Source organism: Chinchilla lanigera, unplaced genomic scaffold (assembly GCF_000276665.1).
Source record: "Chinchilla lanigera isolate Chin_1 unplaced genomic scaffold, ChiLan1.0 scaffold00017, whole genome shotgun sequence".
Classification (NCBI taxonomy): Eukaryota; Metazoa; Chordata; class Mammalia; order Rodentia; family Chinchillidae; genus Chinchilla; species Chinchilla lanigera.
The window spans coordinates 17,375,699-17,396,511 of record NW_004955418.1 but is presented as its reverse complement, the minus strand read 5'-3'; the positions used below and the strand labels follow the sequence as shown (position 1 = coordinate 17,396,511).

Genomic DNA, 20,813 nt, shown 5'->3' with positions numbered 1-20,813 from the left:
TTAAAGCTAACAATAAATTCTTGTTATTAAATATTAATCAGTAATTACATTTGTAAACAATATAGAAAATTTTCTTTTGTAAATATAGATTTTCTTATTACATTTTTCAGTTTGGGTTGTAACTACATTTTTTGAGAAATCTAGAAAATTAGACTGCTTAATATTTTTATTTATTTATTTATTTGTTTGTTTGTTTTTTCCGGTACCGGGAATCGAACTCACGACCTTGCCCTTGCTAGGCAGGCGCTGTGCTGCTGAGCTAAATCCCCAGCCCTTGCTTAATATTTTTAATCGTGAAGCAAAAAAATATTTGAAGCTGGAAATAGTGACCATCAGCATCATTTATTTCTCAAGGAAAGATTCTAGCCATTCCACTTCCCTGAGGCTCCAAGGCTTACACTTCAGCACTCTAACCCTCTAGGACTTACAAACCCAAATGTGTTTTCCCTACTTGGAGGTGACAGTGAAGTGAAATTGAAAATGAAAAATAAGACCATCTGAGAATTAAGTTTTGAAATAAAAATATAACAGGTGCCAGCATAGGTAAATGAACTGTCAAAATAATCAAACTCAGATGCCTGGAGACATACACACTACTAACAGGTAATGTAGACCACTGTCCTGGACCCTGTGAGGATCACAGTGAACTGAACGAAGGACAGGACTCCAGCCCATGTAAAGAGGACAGTCTCAACCCTGTTCCTGATGATTAACTGGATGTGAGAAGGGACCAGATCTCCTTTCAAGAAAAGTTACACCCCTGTACATGAATACTCTTGATTTTTAAATCTTAGCCTTCACAGGGTATGAGACAAACAAAAGCTTCTGAAGGCCGGAGTCGCAGACCCCCAGGCACAGTGACAGTCCAATGAAAGTACAGGTCTTACCTGTAGAAACAATGTGTCAAATCGATATGGCACAGTCCAGACTAGGAAACAGTTCAAAAGCAGTCTCAGAAGCAAGCTTAGACAGGACCATTCAAACGCTGTGGCAGGATGTTCTAGGCTGGTGGCCCGTCCCTTCGCACTGTGGACCCGCCTCTCTAATCCATTAAACTGCAAATCCAAGAACAATGTGCCCTTCTGATTCCATGCTCACCAACCTGCTTTCTGATTAGAATTTAGGATCCCTTCTAGTTCGCCCTCAGGGAAAACTGGCCGGAAACTTGAGAGATTAGAGGAACAACTCAGCAGCTGCCTCTCACTATAAATGAATAAATGCACTGACTGGCTAGGGACTTGCTCGTGTGCTATAAAATGGGCTGGATACACGAGCTGCTCATTTCCCAACAGTTTCACTTCCTGTTGTAAATGGAAACATTGGTATTTGGACTTTGCACATCAGTTGTCTGTGCTTTGTTGGTGTGAGCCCAACTGTGGAGGACAGATGTGAACTGTAACTGCTGACAGCTGTGCTTGCTGGGTCTACAAGGATTTGGAGAGTGGTGAACTCCCTTCAAAAGAGAACCACCCTACAAGGCCAGGTGGGATCTTAAATAATGTCTTTTTTTTTTTGCTTGCTTTTTTCATTTTAAAGAGAATAAAAAATAAGAAAAAAGCATTAAAAATGATACGGAATTTCAAAACAAGATGATAGGATATCAGCAATGGTTGTTACATTGCATATTGTTATCTTCAAAGTAGTTGTTCAGATATAAGCATGTAAAATTGGTCAAAAAATTAAGCATTAACTGTTCCTTTCAATAAACCAATAGAAATTAGTAGTACAATTATCTTAGCTACCATATATACATATATATATATATATAGAGAGAGAGAGAGAGAGAGAGATTTTCCCCTCCTTTCTTTTCTCCTTTCCCTAGCAGTTTCTTTCCCTTTTACAATATCTATTGTACCTTTCAGATTTTATTAACTCTTTCAGTTTCTTACACTACGGAAACAAAACAATGTTTACACATGTGGGTCTGATTTATTTCACTTATGAGTATAGTCTCTAGTTGCATCCATTTACCTATAAAAGCCTCGAGTTTGTCTGTCTTTACAGCTGAGTAATTTATCTTACAACCTCACTTCTTCTCACTCTACTAGCACGGCCATCCATCTCAAAAGATCCTTACTTGGGTCTCTAGAGGTCCAGAAATAACTTAAAATGTGAATTACCAATAAAAGATCAATGAAAAAGACAGAATGCTCACAGAAATTGAAACTTGTATTTGTAATCACTGGCACTAGGGAACGGCAATGGGGTGTATGCTTGCCGTAGACCTCTCCACTTAATCCTCATAGAAATTATGTGAAATATATACTACACTGAGCAATTATCCCACTTCATAAAGGAGCAAAATGGTTGCAAATGGAGGCTAAGTAATCTGACTATCTATAGCCATCTAATAAGCAGAAAAGTTGGGATTATACTGCACCAGGTTGTTTGTACAGTTTTTTTCTATTTTTTTACACAAGATACACATTTTGCTCTTGTTATATTCCATATGCAGTTCTACATACTTCACTAATATTAACGTATTTATTACTCCAAATAACGTTATGAAACTGTACTAAACATTCCCATTGTGATAGAAAAACTGAGGCAAGGAATAGTTTAGTAAAGCGCCAAAGATTGTACAGATACATGGTGGGTGGCATAACCAGAATTTGAGCTCCAGAGAGTAGGCTCTCAAACCCTCGGTTATTGCTAGAGGGAAGTGATGAAGATTCCAATATTAAATATTAATTTTAGTACTATTGTAAGTACAGCTTTTCAGAATGATGGATGAAAGCACACGGAAAAGAAATCTTGTTATATCATTTCTCCTTATTACACGCCAATTAGAAGAACTACAATCCCTCTTCTGGATTTGATAGCTGTGGAGCAAGAAACCACAATAAAATACTACAGGCCGGAAGACAATTATGTTTAGGAGATAAGTCCAAGAGGATGACATATTTAAGTCTGCAACTTTCACCCTCTCACTAGTGCAGGAAGAATAAATGGAGCTTTTTTTTCCATTTCTGCATTCATAAATCCTGAGAGGTAAAGTCTGGGAACTCTAAAATGAAGCAAATAGTCCAGTTTAAGTTGCAAGTTATTTCTTCTAGAAGTTGAGCAAGTTTAATCTCAGAATGAAAATGCATTGAACATAAAGAAGTAGCTGTGCATACCTCCTACTTGAAACTGAACTTTCTGTTATACCTAAAGTGAAACTTTGAGATCCATAAATTCTTGACTTTTATTATGAATAATACTTTGGAATTGATTTGATAAAAATAACACCTTCTGACTCATTGTAAATGTGAAAGAAGCTCTTCTGTTCAAACAGTGAGGAAAGGACTTAGTGGTTCCCCTACCACTCAACAATCCAGATCTGCTCAGTCAGGGTCTAAAAACAGAACCCAAACCTGAGTCTGAAGCTCTCTTCTCTGAAGTTCTCCTTCTGTTTTGTTCCCTCCCATTTGATTCAGTTCACAATCCGTCTACCACTGGAGGGGCAAGGCAGCATGCCACAGAACTAGCTCCTGATGAGCTGGCTTTGAATAATAACGGCAGAACCTGTACTACTTTCCTTCAGCCCTTGATCCTCCACCAGCAGTCCAATCTTTCCGCGCAACACAGTTTACATGATCTGTTTCTGAAAACATAGCTCACTCCCCCAGCAATCAGATTTTCCTAGTCTGAGACTTCACAGATGTTCAACACGGCCCCAGCCCCAACCCCTTCCTGTGCAGCTCCATCTATTTTCATTTTTATCTGTCTCTCTCATTCTCTCAGCTGTTCCCATTCTTCCTTCCACGCTTCTCTAAATTAAAAAGTGTCAGAAGTTTTAAAGAATATGTTTAAGGAGATATTACAGGAAGGTTAAGAGAAAATCCTTTAATGGATCTAACTGGGAAATTGAGCAGTATGGGAACAAGTACAGTCCTTTTCTCATTTCCCAGAAATACACTATGTCTTTGCCAGTTCCATACCTTGTACTTGTTACTGCTGTCAACATTATTATGTCTAGAGGCTGGGAATTTAGCTCAGCGGCAAAGCGCTTGCCTGGCAAGCGCAAGGTCGTGAGTTCGGTTCCCGGTACCGGAGAAAAACAAACAAACAAACAAAAATTATTATGTCTAACATTGAATCACTCAACTTTGAGGTGAGAAACTTTAGAAAATTTTAAAAATTTATAAATTGTCTTTTTAGCCGGTACCTCATTTTCTCTTTTAAAAAAAGATACTAGTTCTATTACCAAATTGGTTGTATTTTGTACACACTCCTAAGTAATTCTCTCGCATTTTCTTCTCAATCCTCTTCACTACTTTTCTCCTGCCCCTTAAATGTTTCTTCTCTAGACTCTGTTCCTGCTGGTCTTGTTGGAAAGCTCCATGAGGTCAACCAGCTGTTCGGCAGATGGGCGCACCCGGGGCCAGCTGATCGCCTATCGAAGGCACTGATGCTGCTCTGCTCCAGTCAGTGTTGCAGAAAAGAACTGTACGCCCAACATGGTCAGACTTTCTAATTGCTGAAGACCCACATAAAGTATTTTTAAAAATACTGCCATAATGTTTTGGCTACCCACATTCAGCCTGGGAGCCCTGTATGATGACATCTGCTTTACATTCTTATCAAGTACAGTAATCTTATCTAGGTCCATGATACTAAGTACTGCTCCTATGAAAGTTGCCCCACATCTCAGTCTTTCACTCAGACCCTGAAGTATATGTTATATATTATATATAATGCAATTATATAAAATAATATATACATATATAACTCTACATATAAATTAACTATATATGTAAATTAACAAAGTCATCGAACTCTCTCCTACAGCCACTAGGAATTCAAAGACGATCAATACACAAATTAAGCTCCTGTCCAGATACCTCTATCTGGAAATATTCCAGGCATCTCAAACAGGCCTTGTTTGAAATTATATTTTTCACCGCCACGACACTTCATACTCTTCCTCTCTACCTCAAACTCACCTGCCTTGCTGCCTCCTTCCTTGTCTGAAAGAGGCTGTTGCTCAGACCAGACTCCCAGAATTCATGCAGGACTCTCTTCTCACTATGACCTGCCAATAACTATGAGCATGAGGCTGGCTGTCGATGACATATGTACCTCCCTTTCCATACCTTGCTTTCCCCCTTCACAGTATTCCCGACATGTAACTTCTTACGAGAATGATGCGGGTCATGTTTTGTGGAAATTTTTAGAGCATCTCTGAAACTGTTTCTGACACTCCCCAAAAGGTGCAGCTCTGTGTCCTCTTCCTTTGAAACTGTTGGTTTTTGTGACTGTTTTTTACCAATAAAATATGACAAAAGTGGTGCTGTGTACCCCCAAGGCGAGACGCTACAAGGCTCCGCAGTTACACCTTACTCAGTGGCACAGCCTCTTCTGAACTCTGCTACCCAACTTCCTGGGGGCTTTCTTGCTGGAAGGAAGCCCAGTCTGTCCAGGAGGGTCTCGGAGACCACAGTAAGAGCAAGACTCCCCAGCCAGTCCTGAGCGTATCCGGGTTCTCCCACGGTTGCTTGCAGCAGGCTCCACTGAAATGCAACTGCACGAAGGACACCAGAGTAGGATTTTCCTGGAAAATCATTCATATATTCCAGACCCCCAGGTCAAGAGCAAACTAGATGGTGGTATCGAGTTGCTTCATTACAGGTTCTTTGCTACACAACAATGGTAACTGAAACAGAAGGTAGGTTTGACTGTAACAGAAACCTAAATGACTTGTGTCATTAAGTTTGGGACACGCAGCAAGGGAAAGCCGAAAGGCCTACCAGGAAGGTGTCAGCAAAAGAGGTTAGCAAGAGTTACCTACAGGCTTCAAGGAGGCTCAGAGACAGTAAGAAAATTGTTGCTAGAAACTGCAAGAGGAGGGTCCCTTCTCTTGTAGGTGCAGAAAGTCTAGCAATACTCATTGTTGGTAGAAACGGACCTACTGAATCTGGTGATGCAGCTGAGGATACCTTTGTGTATTTTTTTTTGTTTAACTTTATTTTATTTGCCAATAATAAAATGCAAAGGAAAGGATCTGGGTTTAGGGGCAACCTGTAATCCCAGGCTGAGGCAGGAAGACTGCAAACTTGAGCTCCACCTGGGTAACTTAGCAACTTAGTGAGACCCTGCCTCAAAATTAAAAAAAAAAAATTTGAAAAAACATGGTGATATATCTCAGTGCAAAGGCCTTGGGCTCAATCTCCAGTAGTGTAAAAATAAATGAAATAAAATAAAATAAAATAGGAAGTTTATGAGCTAAGCAACAAACTATTATCGATAAAGGAGTTAGGACTTGGTAGATTAAAAAGCAAATACCTATTTCTACTTCTCATTCTCTCTACCCTGCAAGTCATTTTCAACTTAAGAAATTGCTTTGCTCTAAGGAATCCAATAATTCAGGGTGAAATTATAAGACCTTTCATTAAGGCTTTAGAAATATTAAGGCAATGTCTCTTAAGATTGACAAGGTCTCTCCAAGAATCTTAAAAGAATGCTTCACAATTCTCTCCATTAAATAAGTAGGTTTCTAAGTACAATATGGTAAGGATTTATCTCAAGGCATCTCACAGGGACCCGAAAATAGAACAGACTAATCTTGAGGATTTGAGTTGACGTGGATTCACAGAAAAACTCAACAAGTATCTGAGAGAATTATCCTAGTACAGGAACCACTAATTTGTACTAAAAGAGATGAGGATGGTATAAAATGGAAAACGGACTTTAGACACCTGACATTCCACGTACAATATACAAACATTTTCCACTGAAAATGTGGTGTTCTGTCTGTTTGTTTTTAATGAAAGATAAAGGTCGACTAAAAGGACAGATCGCAGAGAGTGGAAGCTGGGGTGGCAAAGGAATATTCCCACCAGAAGGACAAAATACTACCACAGAAGCTGGTGACGAGAGCGTGGGTGGTTTCTATTACTGCCGTGGGCAGTGATTTACGTGTGCCTGTTGTCCCCTTGCCTTTGGTGTATGTGTCCACAGTAGCTTCCCAATGTCTGTCTTGTCATTGAAAGCTGGAATTTGTGGGTGATAGTGGCCATATATATCTTTTCAGTTCACAGTTCAAAAACTGTACCCAAGAAAATTTATCTTCCCTTGGATCTTAAATGATAAGTACTTGGCTATAAGTGGATGATTGGATATCCAAGGTTCCTTTTTTCTGAAGCTTGACAGAATGGTGACTACAGTGGAAGTGAAGCCTAGAGCATAAAAGTTGGCACAGCATTCACGCAATTCTTCTGAGAGCTTCTCTTAGGATCCAGCCACCATTCTGCAAAAAGCTGAAGAAGCCCACCTAAAGAGCAACCTAAACCCCCAGTCTACAGTCCTACCTAAGCTCCAAGCCAACAGTCAGCACTAACTTGTCAGGTGCTCAAAGGAACCATATTTGAAAAGGATCCTCTAGTCCTCAACTGAGTCCTGACGCATGAAGCAGAGATTAGATACCATTGCCAAGCCCTGCCGAAATTGCACACTCTTATGGATGAGATCTAAAGGTGTCCTCAAAGTCTCGTGTCTTTAGCAGATGATTAGATTATGTGAGTATGATAAGCCCATGCATTTATCCACGGATGAATTCAGGAGCTAAATGTGGTGTTAGGAGGTGAGGCTGCTAGGAGGTGGATCACAGGGGCTATGATCTGGAAAGGTGTATACTGTCCCTGGCTACTGTCTTTGCTTCCTCCTGGCTGTGTGTGTTGAGCAACTTTTCCCCTGCCATGTCCCTCTTCCATGCTGGTTCCTTGAAGCCTGACAACCATGAACTGAATCCATGGACCAGATAAATGTCTCCTCCTTTAATTTGTGAGCATTGGTTGCTTTATCCCAGTGATGAGAAAGTGACTAAGATACACACTGAAGAATAAAAAAATTACTGATGTTGTCTTAATCCACTAAGCTTGGGGCAAGACATTATATAACAATAAAGATAACTTTCCTACTGCTCTACTGGTCAGCTGTCTTCTATTTTTCCTCATTCCTCATGAATTTTAGAAAATAAATTTGTTCAAGTCATTTTCTAGACCTTCCTCTTTTCCTGTTTAAAATGATGAGACTCTAAGCACATACTGAAGTCATAAATTATTTGTTAATATTATAGTAGCATTAAACATTTACTGAATAAGCCAATTATAAAATATTTTGCTCCTAAAATTTGGGTGTGCACTATAATGGAATCATGAATCCTAAGAAGTGGATTCTGTGGAACTGAATTACCAATTCTGCAGATTTCCCTTTAAAGAATCTAGGGAATTTTTTTCAAATTTTCAATGCCAAACTACTTTGTACTTACAAATTGAAAAACATCCCTGATGAAAATAACTTATGACTAAAGAAATATATTGTGAAAAATCACCATATATTTCTTCACAGGTAGATGACATACTGTTCTGCCTAAACATTAATAACTTGATTTTGGTAAACACTGAACTATAAATATAAACATAGTTCTTCTAGATCATGTATAAGTATAGTATTACATGGAATTCCCAATATCTTGAGAATAATACTAGTTATTCCAATTTCTGAAAATTTCAAATTTTTCTGTTAATATACTCTATATTTTTTCCTAAATATACCTTGATTATGGTTGTAGTACATAGCTACCTCCAAAGTCTCCACTTTCTTTTTCATTTTTGTTTAGCTTGGTGGGTTCTTAATAATTACTTCTAGCCAAGGTGGACAATTTTCTCTTCTGTTGCTTGTATTATATTTTTATAATAGCTATTTCCTCTAAGGAATTTAAGGTGCTCAGCATACAGAGGTTCTCAAGGGTTTGGTTGTTTCAGCAAACTTTTTCCACACACTGGAAGAACAAAGAGCCATGTTAGAAGGAAAAGATCACACGGTGAGGAACAGAGCAGCAGTGTCAGTGGTCACTGGGGCTTGGTTTATTTGTAGAGCAGGAGAAACTCAGAGAATTGTGAAAATAATGGCATCCAAGCAACGTTTAACTTTATAGTGCTACCTGTGGGAAGATATTTTTCTTTTTAGGCTGCTTAACAGCAGGACACAGTACTCTGTCTCTTGTGTTGTGATAACTTTTATACTACAAAAACCAATTAAAATTGTGCTATAATAACTGACTCAAAATTGAGGCTTTGTCTCCATTCTGTGTATATGAGATGTGACTGAAACATAGTGGATGTTTAAATTTGTTTTAAAGTATTACAGTGAAAGACACATCACCACTGATGCCCCTCAAAATCCTCCCTCTTGTTTCAAACACACTTATCCCATTATTCTTGCCACTTTAAGATGCAGTTCTGGAACTCCTCATTCATGAGTATCTTTATGAGATGTGATCATACATATGGTAAATGGTGCCTCTCAGTCCCATCCAATAGAAAAGCAGGTTTTCAAAAGCACGGCAGTGTGTCCCCACCCATCTTATTCACTGTATCTAGCACCAGGAAACTTCTGGTTTTTCCCCAAAGTGAAAAAGACCACATTTCCCCCCATTCCGGTTTCTCTTTCCTTGGAGAAAAGAAGGTAGGAAAAAGGAAAAAACATACACACACACACACACACACACACACACACACACACGATAGCTAAGAAAGGTATACTACTAATTGCCCTTAGCTCATTGAAAGGATATATGCCTATATTGCTTGATTGGTTTTTCATGCCTATATCTTTTTTTTTTTTTTTTTTGGTACAAGGAATCAAACTCAGGACTTTGCATTTGCCAGGCAGGTGCTTGTACCATGGAGCTACATCCCCAGCTTCACGCCTATATCTTGTATTATGAGCAGCTACTTTGAAGATAACAATGCGCAATGTACTGAACATTGTTGCTCTCCTACAATCTTGTTTTGAAATTTTATACCATTGCTTTTATTATTTATTCTTCTTTTCTTTAAAATTTAAATAAATAAATAAATACAGGCTGCATATTGAATTGATTCTGGACATCAAGGCAGCCAGGGCAGTGTAATAAAGACATGCAGAAGGAGGATTTCCAGAATTGCTTCGGAAAGCTGCAGGAATAAGGGGTAAGTACGTTTGAAGCAAGGGACATTTGGGGGCGGATTAATAATATATCTTTTATTGCAATATATTTTTTAAATGCTGTGATGCCATATTTTTTAATCAGGCCTCATTATACATCAGATTTTGGCAAGGCTGAAGGCGGATGAGTCTGAAGTCAATGGTTTTATTTGACATTAGCTAAACCTAAAGTCTTTGAGCAAATTAATTGTTATATCAGGTAAAGAAATATGGAATAGTGGAGACACTAGACCTGAAACAAGGGGGAATAGAGGGGAATGAGAAAAGGTCTGTGGGTTCCTTGCCCCAAGAGGCGACCTCCATGAGGAAGGCTCATAAGCAGGTGGGACCTTAGGTGCCCTGCAAAGAGACTTGGAGTGAGAACTAAGCTGATTTAAAGCTAATTAAAAGATGTAGTATTTCTCACACTCCTGATTTTGTGGAAAGAGACTCATTGAAAAGTGTCACATCCTCAGCAAAACAAAATTAGGAAAATGCACAGAATATTCAATATCCTCACTGTGGAAGACTGGGGCTTCTTCTGGCAAATATTTGATTGGAGGAGGGGGCATTTCAACATCTTCTTAATAGGGGTCATCAAAGGATATGAATGACTTCATTATATGTGGTGAAAAAAAACTCAAAAACTTTCATTTTCAGGCAGAGAGAAAGGAAATTCTATGTTTGATATATTTGTATATCCACAAAAGGAATAAAGCAATATATCTTTAGTAAATAACAACAGAGATCGTTCCAAGTGTCTTGATTATAGGGTAAACTTTGCTGGGAATCTTACATGTAGTGAAGAAAAAGAAATGAATCAGTGTCCACGTGAAACAACAGAAAAAAAAAAGCAAAAGGAAGGGAAAAGGAAGGATTGCATCAAGATTTGCTGAAGAATATGGGTCTACTTAAAAAGATTTTCCATTTCCATAAATGGAAGAAGTTCCAATTCTTTCACTTTCTGAAGCAGAAAAGCTTTTAGTATCTTACAGAGGTACATGAAATAAATGGAAGCTGAATTTCAGGAACAAAAGCTAAATACCGTAAAAGGCTTAAAATACATTTTCTTAGAAAGGACAGGATTTTAATTGTATCAAGCTGCCTTATGAATATGGAATGGATCAAAGAAAGAATAAGTTAAACTTTCAGAATAACTCCCCAACACATCAATGAATATTATACCATTCTGAAATGCCTAAATCTATCTATCTATCTATATATTTTATATACCATGTAGTTCTATATATTTTAAATCATTTTTCTAAGTAGTTTCAATAAGAGCTCAAGGTACATAATTTGGTGTGATTCCATTGTGTTTTTGTATTTTTGTGGTGTGTAAATGCACTATGCATTGTAATTGTTCCAACACAAAAATGTGGTGTTTTACCACAATGGTAAATCATTTTAGCAGCTTTTCTCATTAATTATATCAGCAAACAATGTCAACTTTTACATGTTAGAATATTAATCTTTAACGTGTAGATAACCTTGTCATTTCTCTTTCAATTTTTAGTGTTTCTGATATGCAAAGATATTTAATTTTTGCACTTATGTATGGTATTAATAATTCTTCAACATTTTGTGGTATTTATACAGCTATGCCAGCTAAATATTCATCTACATTTACTTTGAACTTTTACCTTCTGTTATGGTTTGTGTCTGGTTGTCCCTCCAAAGCTTCATGCGGTCATAGGGGGTGGGCTTTTTCAAGGAGGCTGAATCTAGTTTGTGACTGGTTCATTGTGTAATGCTGGGACTGAGGATGTGAGTGTGTCTTGGTTACTTTTGGTTATTTTCTCTCATTGCTGAGACAAAATATCCAACGCCCAAAATTAAGGAAAGAAAGGTTTATTTAGCTCACAGTTTGTAGAGGTTTCAGTCCATACTTGGTTGGCTCCAAGGCAGCAGGGGCAACAGTTCAGGGTGGCAGAAGACAACAAAAGCAACAAGAACAAAAGGGGAGAAGCATCCAGGGAGAGCAAGCTTCTTTCACTTCCTTACACTGTACACAAACTACCAGCCCTAAGGCGGGTGTACCACTCACACTCATAATCCCAACACTGGATCATGAATCAATAGTAAACTCCAGAAGCCCCGCCCCATGATTGCATGAGGCTTATAGGGGACATCCAGACACAACCATAACAGAGTGAGGCACATGCCCTAGGGTGGGTAGCCTGCATACAATATAAGGGAGGAAATGAAGCTTGCTCCTTCCTTTTGTTTTTCTTGCTTTGGCTGGCTTCTGCCACCATGAACTGTTACCTCTCTGCCATGTGCCACCCTGCCCTGCAGCCAGCTGATTATGGACTGAAACCTCTCCAAACTGTGAGCTTAACAAACTTTTCCATCCTTAACTTTGGATGTCAGATATTTTGTCTCAGCAATGAGAGAAAAGTAACTAAGTATCTTCTTAACCCATTTGAGACTAAATCATTTATTCCTGATTTTTTTTTCCTGTGGGTTTGGGTCCTAGAGACTTGGTCCTCTGCTTTCATAAAAGTAACTGCATTATTCCTGATACTTCCACTTCTGAGTGGTCTGTCCCAAGACTTTCATCATCAACACACCGAAAGACAGAATTGTCTGACAGCTAGAGATGTTCTCGTTTCATCATCACACATTCCAGAAGTGAAACCATCAGATCAATTCAAACCATCAAATCAACTCATTAGGGGTGAAAGGAAAACAAAACCAACCAAGCAATGAAAAAGAGCAAGGACTAAAATGGAATACAAATATAATTAAACTAACAGTTTGTCAAGCAGTTCACATAGCTACATGGAGGAAATACTGATTCCAAATATTTCCACCAAAAGGAGCCAGGTATTCCTAAGTAAATGTGCGACACCAGCTCTGACACAGGTAAAGCACAAAATGAATTTAGACTTTATATTCCAGTGAGCAATGGTTCATGAGTTGATATTATTAGGTCATGACGTACAAATGCATGATCCAACTTGAACAGAGTCATACTGGAAAGAAACTAAGAAGCACAACCAAACTATGTTTAAATACCCCAAGGGTATTTGAGTTTATAATACCCCAAGGGTATTTGAGAGAGGAACAGAAGGCAGGTAGAGAAAAGCTCTCATTTTGCAAAAGAATTTCAGTTAATGAACACAGGAGGAATGACAGACTTCAAATTTTTTTAAAAAACTTAAAACAGAAAGTTAAAAAGAAGTAAACAGGAAGTCAGATCCCAATACACTTGAGTTCTATATCTAAGACACAGAATAGCAGGCACAGAGGGGAAAACATCTTGTTTCTTTTGGTTCAGTTGGGTTGAGAGCAGTTCACACATAAACAGTCTTCTCCCTGAGCCAAAATAAAGTTCCTGTACTTATGTTTGTGTCCAATCACCAAGTGGGGATTCTAAACCAGAACCAAGGATGTGAGCAAATCTCTACGTGCCCCACCAATACTCCAGCCAACCAGATTGCTCCTTGCTGGAGCGCAGGCAGAGAGTGTGCCCCAGGCAAGGTGTGCTGAGCAAAGTGCACCTGGCAGAGAAAGAATCTAGAGTCAGGCTGAAGCTGGCTGGGGTAGTAGTTAACCCCTCTTCCTGCAGCTCCCAGGGTTACTTCCTGCTGTGGGGACTTCCTGCTGCTGGCTGCAGCTTCAACAGAGAGGAGGAAATGGAGATCCTGAATTATTTACCAGCCTGCAGAACGCTTATACTATGGAACTCCTGTCAAACACTAAATCAATAGCTTTGGCAGTTTCTACAATCAGGTGATTGGTGGAGGGTATAGCTGTTCTTTGTGACCTTAAAATAATACAGTGTTCCACAACTACAGCATATGTTCTTTTCAGGCACAGATTGTTCTTTCCTCACCACTTGTAAAATGTAGACATGGCCATGGTCCCTTACTCCTCCTTGCATTCACATGCAAAAGAATGTGTCTCTGCAGCTCCTCCTTCTAAGAAGTAGACTTTATTTCCCCTCTTTATTTCTTTATTTCTTTATTTCCCCCCTTTATTTCCCCAAGGCCAGCCTTGCCATCTATTTTGTATGATGGCATGCATCTAAAGGAATGGTGTTTTAATTCCAAGTGCAGCTTCAAGAGGCTTTCAAGCTCTTGTAGACCTGCTTGTGTGAATTGCCCAAGGTAGCCAAAGGCAGCATGAGAGGCTCAGTGACTGATAGACAGACAGATAGACAGACAGACAGACCACTATGATGAAGACAACAGCTCAGCCAGTCCAGTCTATCACCCCCAGCCTACCAACAGCAAACTGCAGATGCAGGAGGAAACCAAGCCAACACCAGAAGACAAGCTCAGCTCAGCACAGCCAAAATGCCCACTTGCATTAGGGGTGAAATAAATGTTATGTTAAGCCACAAAATTTAGGGGTGGTTTATTCTGCAGCAAAAGCAAACAGATACAACACTGTCCCTAGCGACGACCACAGCACTAAGTACTTGAAAGGTACACATCAAAAGTTGGATGAATATGTTGAATAGGTTAGATGGTCCACTCTAATGCCCATTTTGTGCCACTGCTGTACTAAACACTCAATAATAGACGTGGTCCTTGTCGTCATGGAGCTCTGGGGTTGGCAAAAGAAACAGTCACGGGATATTTATGTAAAACATGGTAACAATTCAAAAAAGTGGTAAATTTAGGGAACTCAGAGAGATGTCCAGAGCTCACGGTAAGTGAAAGCACCAGCGGAAGGTCTTCAGAAGGTGATGTGCTGGCAGAGTAAACTGAACAAAAATAGCATGTGGCAGTCCCTGCCTGTAATCCCAACATTCTAAGGCAGGAGGTTTGCAAGTTCAAGTGCTGGCTGGCAACTTAGTGACTTAAGAGAGACCATGTCTCAAAAATAAAACATAAAAAAGGGCTGGGGGTGTAGCTCAGTGTAAAGGCCCCAGGTCAATCCCCAGTAAAATTAGTCAATCAATCAATCAATCAATCAATCCAAGCAAAAACAATGAGACAAAGTCTTGTAGGTTGAAGTGTGGGTACACATGTACTACACAGACATAGAAGATGTGGGAAGGCTTCAAATCAAACAGGGCTGCTTTAGGGGAAGAGAAGATTGGCTTCTAGGAGCTCATTTAATTACTAGCTATGTTAATCTCAGCAAATACTTCACTTTTCTGTCTTAGCTTAATTATCAGCAAAACAGACTATACATAGTCCTTAGCCCAGAGGGTTACTCTGAAGAATAAATAAAATAACCTATGGAAAGTCCTGGCATACTGTCTGTCACCAGATAATATACACTTCTGAAAAGCTATTGTTTTGGTTTTATTGCCTTGTTACCATAAGCATATATTTCTTTAGATTTAAAACATTTCAATGAAATAGAAAGTAAGTCCTAATCAGATCATAGAGCAGTAGAAATATATATGTAAATCTTGGAAAGAAAAAATTCTTTACCTGAATTTGTATATTGCATGTTTCTGAAACAAATTGAGTAGTTCATTACTTCAAAAAGTGAATAAAATTGTAAGCAGAAGTAGCAGTAATTAAGATAGGAGGGGTGTGAAACTGCACAGAACATATAGGAGCCTGCAAATATTATGTGCAAGGGACAGAGCTATGATCAAAAAGGCAAGGGGAATAGTGCCATCCAGCCACAAAGGACCTCATATGCAATTAAGAGTTCAAGGTTCATTCCAAGGGCATCAGGGAGCTATTGCTACCTCTCATTTGGAATAAACACGTGGTACAGTTCTCTTGGAAAGTCAAAATACATGCTATTTATGTAGGGATGAGATGAGACCATTTCATGCATTCAGCAATGATTTTTGAGTGCCTTCTTAGATCAGCACTTCTCCAGCCCTGGAAACTCCAAGTAATAAGATCCAGGCCCTGCTCTCAGAGGGTCTCTAGGCTACTCGATAAGACAATCTTAGAAGCAAACGTCTACAACTAAATATTCCATACTGTAACAGGCAAAAGGATCAAGTTCTAGGGTAGTGCACTGGAAGTACGGATTCTGGGAGACAGAGAGGGACAGGAAAGCTAAACACAAAGTTTTAAACGGTACAGTATGAGCAATGCACTGAATACAGTGCAACCAAGTCTCTGTCCATTTCTGTGATTTCTCATTTCTCTGTATCTGACTCCATTCTAAAAACCTCTCCACCTCATCAGAGTTCCATTTTTATTCCTACATCTACTGCCTGTGATTACCAACATGAACTCTCTAAGTACCAACTGCAAAAGGAGCAATACAATTAATCAAAATACTTTATAACCTGGGTTCAAAAGAATTAAATCATCAACACTCATATTTACAGGCAATCCACCCCAAATCCCGGAAGTGAAATATAACAACCTTTCTCTATTGCCAGCTGAGGCTATTCTGGTTTGGATTTGAAATGTCCTTCATATTGAAGTGATAAAACCTGGTTGCTAGCTGATAGGCTTTTTAGAAAATGACTGGCTCATAAAGGCTCTAACTTTGTTAAGTGTATTAATCCCCAAAGGGTGCTATAAATTTCCAAAATATATATTTTGTGTAATTCTCACTCTTAGGTTAATCTCACTGAATGGAAGGTACTTTAGCAGTCATTTAGTAAACTGTAGAGCTGGGAACTGAGCCCAGGCAGTCTAGTTTTAGAGTGTGCACTTAATCACTACATTATATACGTGACCACCATGAGATTAAGAGTGCTATCATGGTTTCCTAAACCAAATAGAGAGATCTCGGGGTAAGTTAGCTATTATTAATACTGTTTGACTGTAGGTGCCTGTGTACATGTGTAAATCTATCATATGCACATGACAGATTCATATCACATACACCATCCAAATGGAGCCTTGAACCTGTTACTCAAGGAGCAAATAGCCCCAGGGAAGGAGGTTAACCTCATTTCAAATTTACAGTCCATTTTACATTTATCATCTGATGTCAACTACTGCCAGTCCTTATTTTGTCACATTTCCCGAAGGTAGTGACTATCCATTAGCGCTGTTCTGGAGAACTAGCACTCCCCACTCAAGGAGCACATGATTTGGGCAGAACTGACCACAGGCGGGCTGTTTCTAATACAGGTATGGCCAGAAATCATTTCTCTTTCATACAAAGTTATGGGTTCAGGAATGTGAGGTCACCTGAACCAGCCCACTGAGGCATCAAAGGTCAGATGGGGACTTTGGGTGAAGCCATCTGCAGGATCCTTCTCTTCTGGAGAAGCCCAGCTGTTAGGGTAACAGAAGTTTGGGGCTCCCAGTGGTCTTCTTTGTCTCCAGTTACAGAAAGGACATGAGCTCAGAAGAAGATTCCAGAGCAGCAAGAGAAGAGAAGAAGCACAGTGTCCTGACAACGAGGGGGAGACCCTTGAATCCTGCTGACCCCGGTGCCATATCTATCCCTGGACTCTCTCAGCTATTGAGTCAAAAAATTCCTGATTTTCTCGAGCTAGTTTCTGCTGGCTTTTCTGTTACTTGAAAACCAGAGAATCCTCACAAACTTGCCTGTATTTTGATTCACTTCAATTCAACAGACATAAACTGAGGACCTACTGAGGGCAAAACATCACAGTAGGTTGTGGGGTTACAAGTATGAATAAAACAGTATCTGATAGCTTCAGAGTACTGTGCTTGGCTGTAAACTTAGAGCTTAACTGCTCATATGCCATTTTGAAATCATGCTTCATTGATGTCTGTACTGACCCATTTCAATGGACCTGAGCAGTTATTCTGAAGGGCAAGAAAAGGTAATAGTAGCCAAGTAATATGCATTTTTAAAAAAACATAAACCTGGCAGAATGCTTTCACAGACTAATAAGCAAAGAATAAAATTGTCTTTATGAAGCTTCTCAGTGAGATGCAGGATATATCTAGAACACAATAGCAAATATATTATTCAAAGCCTACTGCACTGAAAAAAAACAATGCCGAAAAATTAACGCTAGATTTAGTTAAGAAATAACTATGATGGAGGTTAAGAAAATGAACCCAGAGAGAATATGAAACATGGGAACTCAATAATTTAGTAGTTCATTTAGATATTTTTGTATTTTGAATAATTTACTGTGATACCATTCATCACTACTCATTTTCAGTCTCAAAATATATGATTAAAGAGGCTATTTTTTAAATGAACATAGATTTATTCAGCTCATGGTACGAAGTACCTTGGGAGACACAGTACTGAAATACTTCAGGGCATTTGCTTAAGGGAAAGGGGATGAAAGGAATTAAGATAAGGGCTGGGGATTTAGCTCAGCGGCAAAAGCGCCTGCCTGGCAAGCGCAAGGTCATGAGTTCGGTTCCTGGTATCGGAGAAAAACTAAAAAAAAAAAAAAAAAAAGGAATTAAGATAAGTTACATACAGGCATCAGCTTCCTACAAGGAATGCAAACACTGTATAAGACACACATGTGCTAATAAGCTAAGAGAATAAAAAAGAGCAAATCAAGGATCTGAAGTTTAAAAAATAGATGAATTACATAGCAACACCCTTCACAAAACTAGATGAATCAAAAGAGACATTTCCCCAAATCTCACATTAGTATCATTCACCATTTATAAATAAAAGTAATACTTGATTACAAAAGTTTTTTAAATAGATCATAGCAAAAAGGTAAAATAAGAATTAGCATACTGTAGAACTTTTACAGAAATAAATCTGATAGGAATGCCAAGGCTGTCAAGTACTACAAGAAGCCAAGTTCGCTGCAACTCCCACTTTTCTGAGCCTCTCAGTTCTGTATATCACTCATCAGGTGCCATGCACCTGCAATCCCCATTTATCTGTAAAGTTCTGGAAATTCTACAGGGATTGCCCTTCTTTTATCCAAGTATTGACCATTCATTTACAAATCTTAAGCAGAGTGGAATCTTACACTGGTGTATGGTTTGAAAACTTATTTTTCAAGGTGGTATATGGTGGTATACGGCTAGGAAAATTTCAGCTTTCACTCTATTTCATCTTACCATTTGAAAAAGGCAATATGACATAGCTGCATCAAAAGGGAATGGGGACTTAACTTAACAATAAGTTAACAATAACTTAACAATAACATTGTTAAGTCAAGGTGGAGGAACCAGCCACACCAATAGCAATGTGTACTATGGTTAAGAAATCTGTGCTCTGCATTTCTCTTTATTTCCACATACCAAGGTTTATTTTTGTTTGCCCACCTTCTTCCTAGTAAGAAGACCCAGGCTTACCTGAGCTGCACTCAAGAGATGTTGTTACTTTCCCTGAAGGGTTCTTTGTTCCAGGTACAGCTGGGAGAGCCGCCAGCTCACGAAGAGGAGTCAGGGCAGCTCCTGAGTCAGGGCAGCTCCTTCCTGTGGGGTCCCAAGCCTTCACAAGCCCCCGTATCACAGAGCCTCCACGCACAGTAATTCTCAGCAGGGCGTTAATGATTAATAATCAGCTTAATGTGTTACGGGCTCACACTCAAGCCAGTAATATATTTTAAAAGAAGTACCCTCAAAGCTGAGGGAATGGAATATTACAGTGGAATAGGAGAGATCTAAACAGATTTCAAGTCTTCAGATCAATAAGCACTCTCAAATCAAATCAGTTTTGTAACATACATTCCAACCATCATAAAAGGAAGCAAGTTTTGCTAACGATTGGGAAATCAGCCATAGCCAGATACCTTTCCCTTTTACACCATCTGATACTGGTACCTACATGTCATAATATCAAGCAATACCCATAAGAAGGTCCATCACACCCAGTGAATGCTAATAAATATTTTAAACAGGTGTTAGCATTGGTTCAAAAGAAAATTCCAAAAGACTCAACACAGCTCTGAAAGGATGAAGATCCTGGAAAAATACATTAATCAGTAATAATAATAGGTAACTACCTACTGTTCATTATCTAGTGTACACAACAGCTATATTTTTATTCAAGCAATACTGAATATGCTACTTGAAGAAATCACAAAATAAAAGTGGTACTCAATAGAAGTAAAATTGTTTTCAACGTACAAATGGTCCACACCCAGTCTTGGGGCACCTGAGAAGGGCGTAATCACTTACAGCTTTACCAAGAGTCTTGACTTACTGACACACATTTAGACTGAGGCCAATGAAGTTTTCTTCAATGAGCTCAGCTGCTCTTACAGACCATCCAGAGCTCAAGGACTTCATATTTGGCACAGCCTTGACCACTAAGATTTTCCCTTAACACCAAGAGAAATTCCTCTATTTCCTATTACAGGAAAATACACCATTTAAGCAATAGTGAGGCAAAGTATTGATGTGAAGATAACACTATAAACTAGTCAATATAAAAATTCTAAAAATCCCTGGCAGATAATTGCAAGATCATACACAGATTTATTTAAACTTTAAGTATCTTTTCTCTGAATATAAATTCTTGGAAGATAGGAATTTACTGCTCAGCAAGAACATACTTTTTCTTGTTGGCAATTTGCTTTATTCCTAACCCCCTCATGCTACTCTTTATATAATGAACTCTTTAGAATCTGAGTCTGTCCTTTTAATTATAGGTTGATAAAATTTTCATTACCAGAAAGAGCCAAAGCTGGATAATCAAGTTCAAGTCTAATTTTTCAGCTGAAGATGGTGAAGATTTGCCTAGAGTTACATAGAGGCAGAAAAATCACATCAGAGGACAACTTACTGGTATAATGAGGGAGCTATTTTGTATCCACCTACCATAAGTCTCTGAGGCCAACAGTTCTTAGTCATTACAGCCTGCTGTAGGTTAATCCCTTTGTCAGAAGACAATTTCCTTGTATTAATACTTCATCAGCTCAAATGTTTGCAGACAAGCAAAATAAGTCAGGAATACTTTTGCATAAATCCCCATTTCCTTTTGGAAGGGATATGCAAAATTTAAAAACAAAGAGTAGGTAGGTTTTCTGGATCTGAAGAATCACCTAACAGAGCCATTCTTAGACCATG

At 38.8% G+C, this 20,813-nt stretch overlaps 1 protein-coding gene across 2 annotated transcripts in view; it reads right to left on the bottom strand.

The window, feature by feature from the left end:
* Mctp1 (multiple C2 domains, transmembrane 1) overlaps positions 1–20,813 on the bottom strand; it is a 517,439-nt gene that overhangs the window by 350,425 nt on the left and 146,201 nt on the right. The window contains exon 1 of one of the 2 annotated variants that reach the window (XM_013513041.1): positions 19,095–19,183. The exons of the other annotated variant lie outside the window; for it this stretch is intronic. The gene's annotated coding sequence lies outside the window, so the exon portion shown is untranslated. Of the gene's footprint in view, positions 1–19,094; positions 19,184–20,813 lie in introns of those variants that run through there. 2 annotated transcript variants of the gene reach the window in all.